At 43.6% G+C, this 15,874-nt stretch overlaps 1 protein-coding gene across 3 annotated transcripts in view; it reads left to right on the forward strand.

Annotated features, from left to right (window-relative positions):
* Positions 1 to 15,874, forward strand: part of SMAGP (small cell adhesion glycoprotein) — a 114,088-nt gene that overhangs the window by 61,409 nt on the left and 36,805 nt on the right. Inside the window, exon 1 of one of the 3 annotated variants that reach the window (XM_069230896.1) lies at positions 1,785 to 1,892. The exons of the other annotated variants lie outside the window; for them this stretch is intronic. The gene's annotated coding sequence lies outside the window, so the exon portion shown is untranslated. Of the gene's footprint in view, positions 1 to 1,784; positions 1,893 to 15,874 lie in introns of those variants that run through there. 3 annotated transcript variants of the gene reach the window in all.

The following is a 15,874-nucleotide window of genomic DNA, read 5'->3' on the forward strand; positions in this document are numbered from 1 at the left end:
GGAGTGGTGGGCAAGTGCCTATTGATGTTATCTGTTGATTATTATTAATAAAATAAGTTGTGTTTGGTACGGCAGGATAAATAACGGGCTTGTGTGCTGTGTGGTGGTCTGTAATGTGCAGGACAGTGTAAGTGTGAAAATGTGTGTTATTGACGGGCTGTAAGGGAAAAAAGCTTGTAGAGGTTTGTGTAAGGGGATAACGAGATATGTACTGTGAAGTTTTCGAGATTATTGTGCTCATTACGACTTCGGTGAGGAAGACCGCCGACTGCCGTACCGACGGCCGCCAAAAGACCTCCAGCATAGCAGTCCTCAGACCGTCATCTTACGGCTGCTGGTGGATTTTCGCCATTTTTCAAGCGGAAAACCGCCAGCAGTTGTACTGGCGGTCGGCAGTATAGTGGCAGTTGCATTGCTGACACCGACATGCCAACAAAACACCGCCCTCTGTATTTCAATTTTAAAAACGGTGTGGCGGTTTTGTGTTGTCGGGGCGCTGGTGGCAGTGCAAGCGCCAGGACCTGTTCTCTCCCGTACGACCACCTCGACGACCAGGTAAGGTGACCGTCCGAAATGGGAGGGGGGGGTTGTGTGTGTGCGTGTGACTGTGTGTGTGTATGGATTCGGGGCGAGGGGTGATGTGTGTGTGTGTGCGCGAGTGTAAGGGTGTTGTGAGTGAGTGAGTGTCAGGGTGTGCGTGGGGGTGCGTGTGTGCCGGTATGTGGAAGTTTGTGCATTTGGGTGCGTGCGTGTGTGGGGGTAGGGGTTAAGTACGGGTGCATGGGGTGAGGGGGTTACTAAGGTGGGCAGGGGGTGGAGGGGTGAGAATGTCATCAGGGGAGGTGGGGTGCTCTTGGATGTAGGAGAGTGGAGGAGTCATCTACTGGCGACAGGAATGCAAATTCCTGTCGCCAGTAGCCTTTCCGCCAGGGTTTTCGTGCCAGTGCTACTGGCACAAAAACCCTGGCGGAAAGGGGACTTGTAATACCACCGGTGGTCTTAGGTGGACCGCTAGGTCGGAGATGCTTAACTCCGGCCCGATGGTCCGACCGCCCTGGCGGTAGGAACGCAAAAGTGGCTTTTGGCACAGGCCAATCCGCCACACTTGTAATATGGTGGTCCACACCGCCAGCACGTCGGCAGTGGGAACGCTACAGCGAGGTTGTAGGTCTCAAGACCACCAGACTCGTAATGAGGGCCAATTTGTCATAGATGGACGCTTACTCTCTTATGTGTGATCTATTGGTGTTGTATGCGTTGTTACGAAGCGTTGCATGTATTGCAGATTCATAAGCACTGGAGCAGCTGTGTTGATGTCGTCATGATTGGTTAAGAGTACTCAGAACGCAGAACATATTCTTTGGCATAGCAGTACAAATGACTTTTACTTCACCGTCATTTATAATTCCTCGTTCTAATGAGGATTCTTCTAGTACCGAGTCAAACGGAGAAAACATATATAAATAAATAAATATATATATATATTAATTTCTGTTGATCCGGTACAAGAGATCAGTCAGATATCGCGGGCTGTTAAGATCAGGGGTTCTAGGGGTCTCAGTAACACCTGCTTTACCGGGGATACTCATTTAGCCCAAGGTCTGTGAATATCTGTGAGATACGAGGGACCTATGGGACCCTCCATTTTCTGCTATGCAATGGTTCGGATTAGTGCACTAAAGTAATCCGGGATATGGCGGCTGTTGTGAAATGGCCACTGAGGGGTTAAGGAAAGAGAGTTTACTCAGTAAACCAAGCATGGGCAATAAGTATCCAAATAATCCCTAACCCAAGAGAGAGAGCATATAATGGCACTCAGCAGGCAGTGAGGGCCACATTCACCCCAGGGAGCGAGCATCAGGTGTCTGGCTCCCGCACAGGCGATACCAGAGGTACGTGTCACCGGCTGGGCGAGGGTACGGCCCAATCTGACCAATCCTTTACAACCCGCAGCAGAAGTTATTAGATTATTGCATGCCACGTGCTAATACCGGCGCCACTCAGGACCCTTTATAACGCTCAAGACTTCCCACAGCAAGCGCTCTTGAACCTCTTGTATGGGGCTTGGCGGGGATAGGGAAGGAGGGGGCAGGTGGGATTTCGAACTTCTTTCCCTCTACTTTTGGTAGCAAGCCAACCCTCCGTCTGTTTTGTACTTGTAATCGCAAAGCCTGTCATTCAAGGTTCCGTTTTGAATTCTTCTCTTCAGTATCGTAACGCGAAGTAATGTATCGCCTCCGTTCAGAATGTGATGAGGGAACATTGAATTCCCCATAGCTCACAGATATTCTTCGATTTTGAGCTGACTGTTTCTCCCCTTGAAGGCTTGGGAGCCCCATGGAGGTAGGCAGGGCTGGCACTTTTCCTAGAGAAAAATGCCGGACATTTGTTTTTGTTTTAGGAGTCTGCAAAGGCCCAGACATGATACTAAATGTGACGTTCAAAAAAATCGAATGTATTCAGTCTTAACATTACTTGTCTGCCTTTGTTTATATTAATTACTAGTCAGGGATCGTTAACTCATCTCTAGAACACATTTAAAACGCGTTTTCTATTTATATGTAATGTTTGAAGTATGCAGAGATAGTGGCAAAAAATATTGACTTTAAGTTACCGTGCTTATTTTTGTACCGGCGGGGGCGTTAAAATACCAGTATGACGGTAGAAAACCGGCCAGGTGGCAACCATGTATGGAGGGGCTGCAAGGGCCTACATTACACCCCTGCTTCTCTCTTGGGTAACCCTCTGGGAGACCAGCACCTCAGAACTAGTAATGGTGCGCTGTTATAAATGTTATTTTCTTATTTCATGAGATCTCAAGAACTTAATATGCGTGTGACACACACAATCTAGTTTTTTTATGTGCACTCGGTGACTGCAGTCTTCCGTTTATAATGGGATGAATAGAGCCACAAGCATGTGAATGCAAAGAAAAACCGTGACCTGGATGAGCTGTTCATGCATTAAATGTGGAAACTTGAGAGCTCTCTTTTCATCAAATAACCCCTGACTACGTTTGTAAAAATACTTTGCATGACCAGAGATTTCATGCAGCACCATGGGGACTACACCTGCCCAGGCACCTAAATACCCTCTCAGGAGATCAGTGCACTATACAGATCACCATAACGTAACCCTATCACCCGTAACATTTTACCCAATTTTGCCTTTCCTGTACATTGCATTATTTGCAGCTTCATTCCTCGCATTGTATTTGGATTGTAGTTGAATTTAGGACTTGGTACCCCCAACAAGGCATTGCGTCCAGCGTGGGCTTAACATACTGTGATTCTGGGCAAGTCACTTAATTTCCATTTGCCTAAAAAATGAATCTGACTTTGTGTAATGTAATCTGGTGCTCATGTAATGTACTAAAAATGCCTTTGGGTTGAACTAACCCTATATAATACTGCAATAAAACAAGAAAAAAAGGTCTGCCCACATCACGCAAACATGGGTCTGTTTATGCTTTATTTAAACAGGGCTTTCACAGGGCAGTTTGAGATGAGTGGAGAATTTGCAGGAATACAGTAATTGAGTTTAAGGCAAAAATGCACATGACTTAGAGTAGTCTGTAGTCAGAGAGAGGGGCATGCAGTGGCTGAAAAGAAGGAGAGGGTTAAAAAAAGGAGAGGCGATAATCCGAAGTTTTCACACAAGGTCAAAATTGTCATGCAGGGCTTTAGCAACAGGAGGAAGCTTTTGATATAGTTTGCACTCTAAAGATACAAAACTCTAGAAAGAAACCTCACTATTTGCCTATTAAATAGTACTATATTAAGCACTTTTGATTGATTGGCCATAGATTTAGGCAGGCTAGCCTGTCTGCTGCTAGGCTACTGCTGGATCACTGCCAAAGCAAGGACACCTGATCAGTTCACAGGTTGAGAGAATAAAATAATTGCTGCTAGCTGCATACATATATTGGGAAATAAAGAGAGCATTAAGCTGTGCTTAAATGAAGCAGCTACCTCATGAGCAAAATGTTGATACCCATATGATGCCACCCCCCTTTACTCAACCCAAGCCTTTGGATTGAGTAAATGAAGGATATACTCCCAATTAACACTTCTGGATTTCTTTCCTCCTCCACCCCTCCATTACTCCAGTCAATCTAACTAACAAACTCTCATATCTGCGGCTCAAATTAACTAATAATAATATAAAAACTGTTCTCATTATTTCCCGATACTAATCCATCACTAATTCTTGTTGGGTTCCAGAGTAGCGTGCTACTCACTGAAAAGCGCTTTAACGCCTCGTCAGGGGTAGTAAGCGCTATATAAATACGATTACAATACAATACAATATCTGAGCTCTGCTGAATGCGAAATCTGTCCAATTTAGTATGTTGTGTTTGTATGTTTTGTGTGTATTGTTTTAAGTATTTAGTGCTGTTCTGATTAGCATGATGCCATCAACAACGTGGTATATCTGTCCAGTGTAGGATGTGTGATATGTCTAACTTAGCTATAACTGTACCTCTAGAGGTATAAAAAGACACTTTACAGGAAATTCAATTTTATTTCACTACAACATTTGTCTCTCCCTCCATTACAATGCCCCTCGTGCCCATGAACCCCATCTTCTTTAACCAGTTTCCACATTTTGTGTCCTTCCTAAATTCACGGGGTAGGGATAAAAAAAAAAAAATTAAATTCACAAAAAAAAACTCAGTTAAGGTTTACAGGGGCACAATTATGCCGATATAACAAAACAGCAAAGGAAATTCACCATTTAAGGTACTAACATAGCCATCACTCCCTCTCCTACCAGTACTTTTTCATAATCTCACAACTTCAAATCCAACATACACATTTAAATCATAATTTTCATAAGTGATGATATTGCTAATATCGCTATATAGATGGGATCCAATTTTAAGAGGGGCAAGGTATCGCATAACCGTATACAAATTAGAGCCTACGATCATGAACTCGCGGAATTTAACCACTCAGTCATTCAAACGATTATCACAGCCAACCATGTAGTCAAACTTAGAGACTTAAATAAAACTACTTACTCTTTGAAACCAATGATTGTGCAATTAAGTGACATCATTTTGACTTTAATAAAGTATACACTGAAGTATCAAAACTGTTGTGTTTCATCTCACAATGGTGGAGATGAAGTTAAGGTTATGGGCGTATTTTAAATGGAGAATTTGATGATGTTTAAATTTTGTGTCATGCGCACAAATGCACCCTGTAAACCTTTCCAGTGAAAATAATGTAAACAATTTCTATAACAGACCTGAAAAATGTATTTGTCTCTAGGCTCTTAAATATTATACCCAGAACAATGAGATGCTGGTCCCGTCATGCTGCGATTTAAATCTGCAAACTGCAATTTACAAGCCAAAATCTATCTAGAGAGTGCTTAACCAATTGAAATATTTTACCAGTTGCACCCAGTCAATACAGTTTTTTATGCAAGTCAATAAAGCGTCATAAGAATAAGTGTAACAAGGGATTTGGTTTAGGAAAGTGACTGGCCAGCTATCCCTAAATATTCTTTGAGTGGCCCTGCAGCGTAGCAGTAGCCGGGGCAGATGACTCCCATAGGTGTAACCGGACATCATGGGCAGGCTTGTGGAAGGAAGTATGTGTAGAGACTAAAGGCCTGATTAAGACCTTGGTAGGGGGGAATACTCCACCACAAACGTGACGGATATCCCTCCGCTGTATTACTAGTTCCATTATATCCTATGGAACTTGTAATATGGCGGACGGAATATCCATCACGTTGTGACAGAGTAATCCCCTTTACCAAGGTTGTAATCAGGCCCAATATCTGCCAGTGTCCTCGCATACAGATAAACCTGACTCTTTACTGCTTTCCTGGGGATAACACTGGATCTGTCACTTCACCCACCTTCCACGATTTGGATTTTGGCCTGCCAGATGGCTCCATGACTACATGGGTCATAGATCTGCATGAATTAATAATGCATTCTGAGGAGCCATCAGGTCCCCAATCATCTATTCTAATTATGTTCAGGAGGTCCCCTGATCAACTTTTTCCAGAACACTTCTGTGAGACCGAGGAGTGCCGGCAGAGCTGCTGCACCACTGTTCCTCCACTGAAAGGTTGGTAGGGCCAAAGAAGAGCAAGTCACTTCAATTAGTACTATTCCCAGAAATTTCAAGTTCACTGTCGGACATGAATAGCACACTTCATCTCGCATAAGTCTTGCCTACAGAGAAGTTTATTTTTTTGTTGAGTACTGAGTACTGAGTACTGTGTACAATACCAGTACTCAGGGTGGCCTTTGGTTTGTTTTCCTGTCTTTCTCATTTGCGTGCTTCTTGTTTAGTTGCTTTCTCTTCTCTTCTTAATTTGTCCCTCTCTTGGACCATAGCTTTTTTACCATACTTTTTATTTGATGCATTGTATCTTTTCACAGCAGCTTGTTTCTGTTTCATTCACCATTCCTTTAGAAGGCATGTGTTTTCTTGCTCCCACACCTGTGTGATGCATCTGCCTCACATTGCCATCCCCGAATGCTTTCCATGTTGCTCTTACCCCTTGCCACCCCCCACAGCTCATTTGTGGCTTATCTCACTACTGCCTGCATGGTTTATTTTTTAAAAAAAAAATATTACACCCTGGCTCTCGTACGTCCCTCCCCCGCTGTTTTTAAATGTATTTAATGTATTTATTTTTATCTAACTTTTTTCATATGGCGCAGCAGCTACAATTTGCTCTCAGACTGCTCCTTTCTTTATAATGTGCTTCCACAAAGCTTTTCTTGTTTGTTTTTTAATGCATTGCTCCAATGCAGGTTCTGCCATCTTGGAACAGTATTTAAAAAAAAAATCCAAAATACCCACCGCAGTGGCATGGCGTATGCAGGCCTCCCAATTCACACGGCACCACCTTGTGTCACGCTTTTGGCTCCCTTCACACGGTCACACGGTGAGGGGCTGATATTCCATGGTGGCTGCAGCGTGATTTGGAAACCCCTGTAGAGTACTTCCAACTCACACTATGGAGCACAGCTGACGTCCATCAAGCATTTACAACTTCTCCAGGATATCAGCAGCAGCCTTTGAAGCCTTGGTTTGTTTATTTTTAAGGGGGGGTGGTTTATACTTGCACAGGGTAGTCAACTGTGCAAAGCCCCACACACCCCTCTCAATAGCCACACTCCTTCAAAAGGACTTTTTAATGGCTAGGGAGGTAATGGTTTAAAGTACCACCTCCTTCCCGGGCTCCATCCCCTCCTGATTACCTCCTCTCATGGTGAGTTTTATGTGGAGTTTGGCAGCTCTACATATGCGAATTATCCATGGTAAAACATATACATGCAGGTGTCATCACTTTGGGACCAGCCATTTTGGAGCATTTTGACAGTATTCTTCAGCATCAGCAATAAGTTTTCGTTTTTTGCAGATTCTGACTTCCATCTACCCACCCATTTAATGGCCTTAGCAAATAGGCACAGAGCTTCTGCGGTGGTGGCTGCACCTCCTCACCCAGCAGAGCCAAAGAGCACTTGCATGGTGGCTGCACCTCCTCACCCAGGAGAGCCAAAGAGCACTTGCATAATAGTGTAAACTGAAAGCGTGTAAGTGTGGTCCTGTCTGCATGCACCAGAAGCTGGGTTCATCCACCTGTGGAATGAACTTGCTGGAATTCCTGCATTAGGCCACAGGGCAATAAGAGGTGTCCAGAGCTGCGTGGATGTGCACCCATGCCCCTTTCCATAGTGGGTCTGTCTTTGACCTTCAGGCCTCCAAAAATGTGCTTGATCACTCTCAGTCATTTTTTTAGCAGGTTGCACTATTTTTAGGACCTCCTCGCCCTTTCTGGCAAGTTGACAATGAACAAGTGTTCTGTTCAGTCAGACAATAAAGGAGTAATTATGACCCCTTTAAATCTTGTTATGTTGTCACATTTGCTCTGTGTTTAGAGACAGAGGTCAAAAGTCAGTTTGTCTTGCAATTAATTTCCCTTCTCACTGCAGAGTTCCAGGATTTTGTAAGGTGAACTTCTCTGACCTGCTGTAAAAAGAGTTACTTAAATGTTGTTTGTCAGGAAAAACCTGACACCATACAATATTTAATTTCACAGAAAGTCAACTGTACAAACATTTCAAAATATATTTCAGCAGTTGTGAAAGCCTATTTTTTGTACCCGTGTGATGAAAAAAAACAAATTAAAAGGACAAAAACAAATCCGAACTCTTTACTTAGTGATGTGCAAAAGATAAATATATTTTCTAAAACCCAATTTTCACAGATTATTGTTAATACTCTATATATTTTTTACCAGTAAAGCTGAAAGTTAGTGGAAAGGTTTTTGGACATTTCTTGGAAATGTACTGTCTGTAAATGACAGTGTGCTACCACATTTCTTAAAAGTGAGTGTTTAAACATAAACTGAGAAACACTCCTGCCTTGATGCCAAAGCTATTAGTAAACTAAGGGGCATATTTATGAGCCCCTTGTGCCACCTTGTGCCACATTAGCGTAATTCTTTTACGCTAATGTGGCGTTAGGTTGGCAAAAACGCACACCATATTTACAAATTGGTACAATGGACGTATTCCGGCATTTCGTAAACACTTGCGCCACATTATGCCTGCACCAGGCATAATGTATGCAAGGGGGTGTTCCCTGGATAGAAGGCCCAGAAAAGTGGTGCAGTGGAATCTATGAGATTCAACTGCGCCATTTTTAGCATCATTTTTAACTTCTGCCTAAGATAGGTGTTAAATGACGCTCCCATTGTTTTCAGTGGGCCTCCTTAAACTTTGCAGGATTAGCATCAAAATTTTTTGCGCTAATCCTGCAAAACACCAACCTAGCATCAAAAGTTTTGACGCCATTTCCCTAACGTGCGCCATGGTGAGGCGTATCATGAGTACAGCGCACACATGGTGGCATTAGGAGGCGCAAGAAAAATGGCGCATCATGACATTATGCGCTACTTTTCTTAAATATGGCCCTAAGAGGCAAGGCATGGATCATTTGTTCCCTATTTGTGGGCCAGATTCTTATTATACATGGAGCAAACATTTTGTCTGTTTAATCAAACAAAGGAGTTTTTTGTGCAGCAAAAATGCTGAGCTTACATATTTGAAGGTACAATCATATGTGAGAATGAAGAAAAAGGCGCCCCTGTAAACTAATTGCCTAGGGTCACACAATTTGAGACCTGTTTACGCATCAAGTACATTATAGTTAGGTCGAGTAGATTACTCAAGTTATTCGACATGCAGGTCTAGTAACATTTTTATAATTTTTCGAGGCCTGACCTTCTGACATTCACACATAGGGAGCCCCAAACATGATTACATCAGAGACGTCAACCCCTGAGCCCTGACCTGCCTTGGATGAGGCTACCAACTCAGAAATCCTAAAGGCCCCAAAGAAGGCGAGCAAGTAGGTGAGACTAAACAACCTAATTTCATAATGGGACGAGCAGACCTGATGCAAAATGCCAACAATATGTGACAGCCTGGCTACATCAATAGGCCTCCTGCTGTCCTCTGCCACCGGAATCAGGCAGTCCTATCCCTTGATGGCCCTCCGTGACCTGAAATCTTTGGTTGGATTCCTAACACCTCTCAGCCCTCTGAAGAACGCAATTGCTGATATCTGCCTCTGAATTAAAGATAGGGACTTACCAATAGCCCTCTGACTAGCCAGGAAATGCAATGCACCGTCTGGGGCAAACCACCCAGACACGTCGGGTGAGCTAAAGAATGAATCATACACACACAAAGCAGACTCATAAGTCCAGGGGCCAGGGACGTTGCAATTAAGTCAGAGGCAATGGGGCACAAAGCTTTACAATTCCTTGGGGAAGTTCAACATCACCTTGTCCACCTGCGGCCACAATGCTCTGAACTCTTCCAACTTAGAATGGGAAAAGCATCAGCTACCCCATTATCTATCCCAAGGATATGCTTGGCAGAGAAATATTCGTTATGAGCGAGGCAGCTGTGGATAAGGGTCTTGAGCAACCCCAACACAACAGGGCATCTAATGCTCTGGTTGTTAATCACTAGAGCTGCCGACATGCTGTCTGGCCAAAAGATAATTCTGCTATTGGCTAGGGAGGCACCTCTTATCTGCAAGGCTCTATAATAGGGAACAGTTCCAGAAAGGTAATGTTGCCTGTGAGCCCAGAGGATACACTATCTTCCGGCCAATGCTTAATGCAATACTTAGAGCCAAACACCCAACGAACCCCACGCTGCCCGAAGCTTCTATGTGGAGGGCCAACTTCATGTTCGACTGTGCTGGCTGGTGCAATAAAAGGATACAATTAAAATTGGCTAGGAAGTCCCTCCATATGTGCAGATCATCTCTGACCTCAGGTGAGAGCCTAGTGTGGAGGTGTTTGGCAATATTCTTAGAAAAGACCCTCTTCATGGGGGTCACCTTTAGGGCAAAGTTTAGCTGACCCACCAGAAGCTGCAATTGATGCAGCTTGACCTTTTTGACTGTCAGACAAGGTTAAATGGAAGCCTTGAATGCAGACACCTTGTCCTGAGGTAGCCTACACATCCCTGCTACAGAATCTAACTTAATGCCCAGGAAGGATATGAGTCATGGGGTCCTATGTCTTATCCTCCACTAATGGTACCCCCAAGTACTTGTGCCAGCTTTTGGAAACCCAACAGGTCCCATGAACAAAAAGTAATCTAAGTAATGCACCACATTGTTGGAGGCCACAGAAAGTCTCAAATAAAGAGCACACAATGGAGCATGCCAGGGGCATGCATAGGTAGATGAAGAACTACCCTTTGAAGGTAAAACCCAGCAGGCGGGTGTCCTCTGGATGTAGTGACAGGAGACGAAAGGCTGCTTCTATGTCAGATTTGGCCATCAACGCCCCCCCCCAACTTCTTCAGCTTGGAGATCGCTTCATAAAAGGTAGTATTCCGCACTGTGCACAAACCCTGGTCCAGGCTGTCATTGACAGATGACCTTGGCAGAAAGGATAAATTGTGGATCAAGCAGAATTTGCCTGGCTCTTTCTCTGGGACAAGACCAAGCGGGGAGCACACCAGTGTCGCAGATGGAGGGGAATCAAATGGACCTCAATTTTCCCCATCTGTACCTCCTTCAGAATCTTCTCTCTATCAATCCCTGGTTGCCGCAACACCATCGATTAATTCTTGGACGGGGAAGAGTCAGTGTTGGAGGGAATGCAGAAACCGCCCCTAAAACCATAATACGGCAAATAAGATTCATGCTTGTTTTTATATTTGCTGAGGAGGTGAGCGAGCATATGCAGGCAAAAGGGTGAGGGGAGCTTGGTAGAAGACTGAGGCAGGTTAATAACTTTTGTAGGCAAACTACTCTTTTGCTCTCCCATGCATCTTAAAACACTTACTATCTGGGTGACCTTGGATTCCGCAATAGGAGCAAAGGTGTTTGAACTTACAAGCTGCACCCCTGACATTCTTTTTTCTTGTACTGCCAGCAGGCACGAGAACCTTTTTCAGACTGAAAGGACTGCAAGAATTTTGCCAAAGAGGGGGTCATGTTGAACCCATAATGCCAAATGTTAATTTCCCTCTGATCCCCGTCTATTTCGGGCCTTTTGCCTAAATTTGATGTTGTATTGGAGCCAGGTGGAACCCTGAAATTCTGAAGCTGGGACATGTAGCCAAACAATTGAGGCTCTAACGCAGGGAACTTTTCAGACAAGATCGCTGAGTAAATGGAAAACCCTGTCACCCAATTCTTATGGGACCATTCCACACAAACCCTCTTTGGCCTCTGCACGCCCTCTTTCCCTTCATGGACTTCACCTGCATTAATCAAGTCAAATACGTCAACATGTTCCCTATGGATCCTCTCTTTTGTCTCACTAAAAGATGCCAAAAATCACCGAAGCATGGGACTCATCGTGAGCTGCAACTGCATTGAGCTGGCCACCAGAGGGGAAGGAGAGGCCACTGGCTGAGCCCAAACCTGTGCGGCTGGGCCACCCTACCCAACCTCTGGGATTACCAGACCAGCTCATGCAGCTACCACCGCCCCTCTGCCAACGCTGTTGAGACTAAGGGGGCAACTGCTGTGGGGACCTCGCTGGGGCTAAGAACTGCGGGGCGGGGTCACCGCTGTCAGTTGGGCCAATATGAGGGGCTGACCCTGTTGGGGGCGTCTCTCAGGGCCGTGGGGAAGATGACCACGTTGCTCTGTCCCACAGCTCCCACTCTAATGCTGAACACAGGTCCAGTGGGGGCCTGTCCCCCATGGTGGACGGGACATGAGCAGTTGCCTTGCTGACTCACCCTGTTCTGCGGGTGCTTAGGGAGGGCGTCCCAGTAGTGCACTGGGATGTTCTTCTGACATTTTGAGAGAGGCGTGGACAGCTGCTGCAACAACTTCTTGAGGGCTCTGTCAGTGCAATGAAGCTTCACCGCCTTCCAGAGCTGGCTGAGGGAGCAAAATTCCTCCTGTGTGGCAGGGTGGCTGCGGAAGGGCACACATATTTTGGCGCCATGCTAAGTGGAAGGAAAACAATGCAAATGAGACGCAACCCAGGAAAGAACAGACTGGCTTTGTGGAACTAAAATGTCATTTATTTTCACGGTTGAAAAACTCCCTGCCCATTGTTTAGAGTTTATACAATTGTTCATGATTATTTCTTCGAGGAAGATGGCAGGGTATGATTCTGTGCTATCCATTTCTATTATTCCTAAAAATGCCAGTTCTTTGGAGAAATAGAGAATTTGAAGTGCTAGATACTCATTTCGCCCCGCAGTTTTTGTTTTCTCTCTTGAGGATCCATTGTTCAAACAAAGCTCATTCCACATACGTTGTTTGTTGAAACATGATGCAAACCCATAAGAGAATTCACCAATAAGAGAATGTTACTTCTATTAAGTACATCACAACTCTCCCCTAGATTGATATACTGGTTTAAATTCCACGCGAGGATCTTCTTGGATTTTTAGGGGTAAGTTGTGTGCCCTGGGACTTCTTGCAATCATAACTTCAGATTTAGATGCAGGATGCAAATGTAATAGAGAATTGAGATTCAGGGTTTTTTCCACATTCAGTATGGATTTCCTGCAGTTATTGGGATTAAAATGCTGGATGCAATCTTGTTTAACACTTGGCCTTTCATAAGGCCCATGATTCTGCTTATCATTATAAACATACGGGGTGTGTTCCTGTCAAACCCAATCCCAAATACTAACCCCCTTTTTCCAAATCCTCTATCCTACTTCAGCACCACCTGTTGGGGACCCATCCACGCAGGTTTCTCTTGGAAACTTTCAATCCTGTTGACTTTGGCATTGATGGTATATGTACCTGGACCAAACCCTGTTTGACCTTTGTTTCTTTCTATGACGAATACTCAGAACCAGGCCCTTCAATATGAGGTGGATTTGTACTGGTAGTCTGATGAGACTGTACTTTTTTCCCCTAAAGCAGACCTGTTCTAAGACCCTTGATTGTGCAGCCTCATTCAATTACAGAGGGCAGAAGCCCCTTGGCACGCTATTGATGCGTGTATTGATTGTACACTATCGCACAGTAAAGTGGGTTGACGTTGATAAAAGTGGGCTGCGATTTGAATTGTGAGGAGTATGGCATATCTGAATATGTAGATTTTGTCTTGTCTGTTACTATACCCATCTGGAACTCCAAATGAGTTTCCTTAGCATCTGTAAACTGTTGCTTCGCAGAAGTCAAATTATCTTTGTCCAATTTTTACTCTCTATACTGTTCTTTTGAGATGTCCAAGAAATTACCTTTTCTTTTTAATAGATCTTTTGAAGAATTATATTTTGACCTATGTACGAGCCTATATATCTTTTGTGTCTGAACTTTTAGCTTGCCTGGTGTGTTACACGATCCTACTCAACTGTTTTTAGGAAAGTCACATGGGTGCAGTTAAAAGCTGGATCTCCTGCCTCGCGATTAGAATCACTTAGCTCAGTAAACGGACAATTTGCAACACTCAGTTTTCCTTTTGATATCCTCAACTTAAAGTCCACAAGGATTTAATTTATTGTTTTATTTATTGTTTTTGATACCTCGTTGAGTTTATTTAAAATGGGGGAGCAAGGACAGTAATCCTTTAGTGACACAGTCTGATTGATTTTATATTTCACCACCACTTCCAAAGCAGCCATTCTGCGGTTGATGTTATCTATAGATGTTAAGGCTTCGTGGAGCACCTCAGTTTGGTCATCTAGTTTCTGTGATGTTAAGGTTCCAGCTATTACATCTAGGATTCTACACATTACGTTCATGATTCCCATGATGGATTATGCTGGTGGTTTCAAATGTTTTGGACAGTCTATTTTTGTCTTCTACATCCTTCTTTTTAGGGGTCAGTTTTAGCCCGCACAATTTCCTAACAATGATGTCTGTAAAAGGCATATAGGGCCATATTTACGAAAGGATTTAGCATTTCTTAATGTACCGAATTGCAATTTCTGTCCGTTAAGAAATGCTAAATTGCCTTTCCATATCTACAAGGCAGATAGTGAATTGCAAAATGTTATTTCCACCTAGTAGAACCTGCATCTTGCTTTTCCCCAAATAGTAAATAGTAAATAGGGGTTTCCTATTTGCGATTTCCTAAGCACTTGTACAAAGCATTTCCTAAATGCAAAATGGGTATTTAGGGAATGCTCTTAACATCGACTCCAGGTCGATGGTAAGCATGTACAATTTGAAATAAATGCACCCAGAATGCATCTTTAGAAGTGTAATGTAGAGCGCACATGCTCTTAGGGCATTTGTGCGCTTTACATATACACCACTTTTTTGGGGGGGGCATCAAGGGGGCTGTAGACCCCTAGGTACTCTTGCAATTTCCTATTAGGAAATTGCAAATTTGGAAACACAAAATCATTCGTTCCCATGGGCCTTAGGAAAGATGGTGTAGCATTTCCTAAATAGCGATTTTCTAATAGCGATTCCTACTCTGCTTTTAGGAAATCATTATTTTTGTACATTCCATTTTGCATTTCCTAACTAGTGATTTCTTATGATTCGCTATTTAGCAAATTCAAAAATGGGATTTCAAACATATGACTCATAGAATATTGAAGCAGTAGTATCACTACGTAACTTCATATATTTAAAGTTATCTTGATCAAGCAGAAAGGAGCCAGAGAACAACCTCGGTCTGGAGTTATTTTGCTTTTGGGCATTTAATGGCTATCCCTGGTGATAATACAGTGGTGATAAGTCACTCTTGCACTAATCCACTCCTATTTGATGGGTTCAATAAAATTGCTGGTTTAGGATGGATTTCAACAGATGTGGTCTCAATAATGTTCTTAAGATGTGCGGTCATGTTATTGTGGACCCCCTGTGCAGGTGAGCTCGTGGAAGTTTTGGAGGGACTTGAAGCAGACAGTAGTTTCTGCACTGTGGAAGGCTCAATGTTTGGTAAACAGGATTTGGCCACGAAGGGCATTTCAGAATTTGAAGCATAGGCAAAAGATTTACCCAAATGCCCATCAGGTTGGTCCCTGCTCCTTTATGACTGTGACCAACTTATTTACTCTGTAATAGTTTGGAACCATGTTGGGCTGGAGTTGTTTTTCGAAATTAATGAAATTGGGTGCAAAGCTTGATTTCCCGGTTTCTTTCTCTCAAGTAACAAATGTTTCTATGCTTGTGAATTATCTTTACGGTTTTTACCTATGTTACCGCTTTCTACAAAAGCAGACATAGAATGCGTTAGATCAGAGTGAATTTTGTCCGCAGGCTCCTAAACACTGTGGCAGCCATTTGCACTAAGCCTCGAACTGCAGCAAACATGCAGAGCCAGTAAACAATCTTACCTCTGTATAGACTGCTGCTTCCAAGCGTCAGGCCGACAAATCATAGGTTTCCAGCGAAACACCCCATGGATGAATTTATTTGTCTTCAAGCCT

This window comes from Pleurodeles waltl, chromosome 4_2, assembly GCF_031143425.1.
Source record: "Pleurodeles waltl isolate 20211129_DDA chromosome 4_2, aPleWal1.hap1.20221129, whole genome shotgun sequence".
In the NCBI taxonomy this organism is placed as follows: Eukaryota; Metazoa; Chordata; class Amphibia; order Caudata; family Salamandridae; genus Pleurodeles; species Pleurodeles waltl.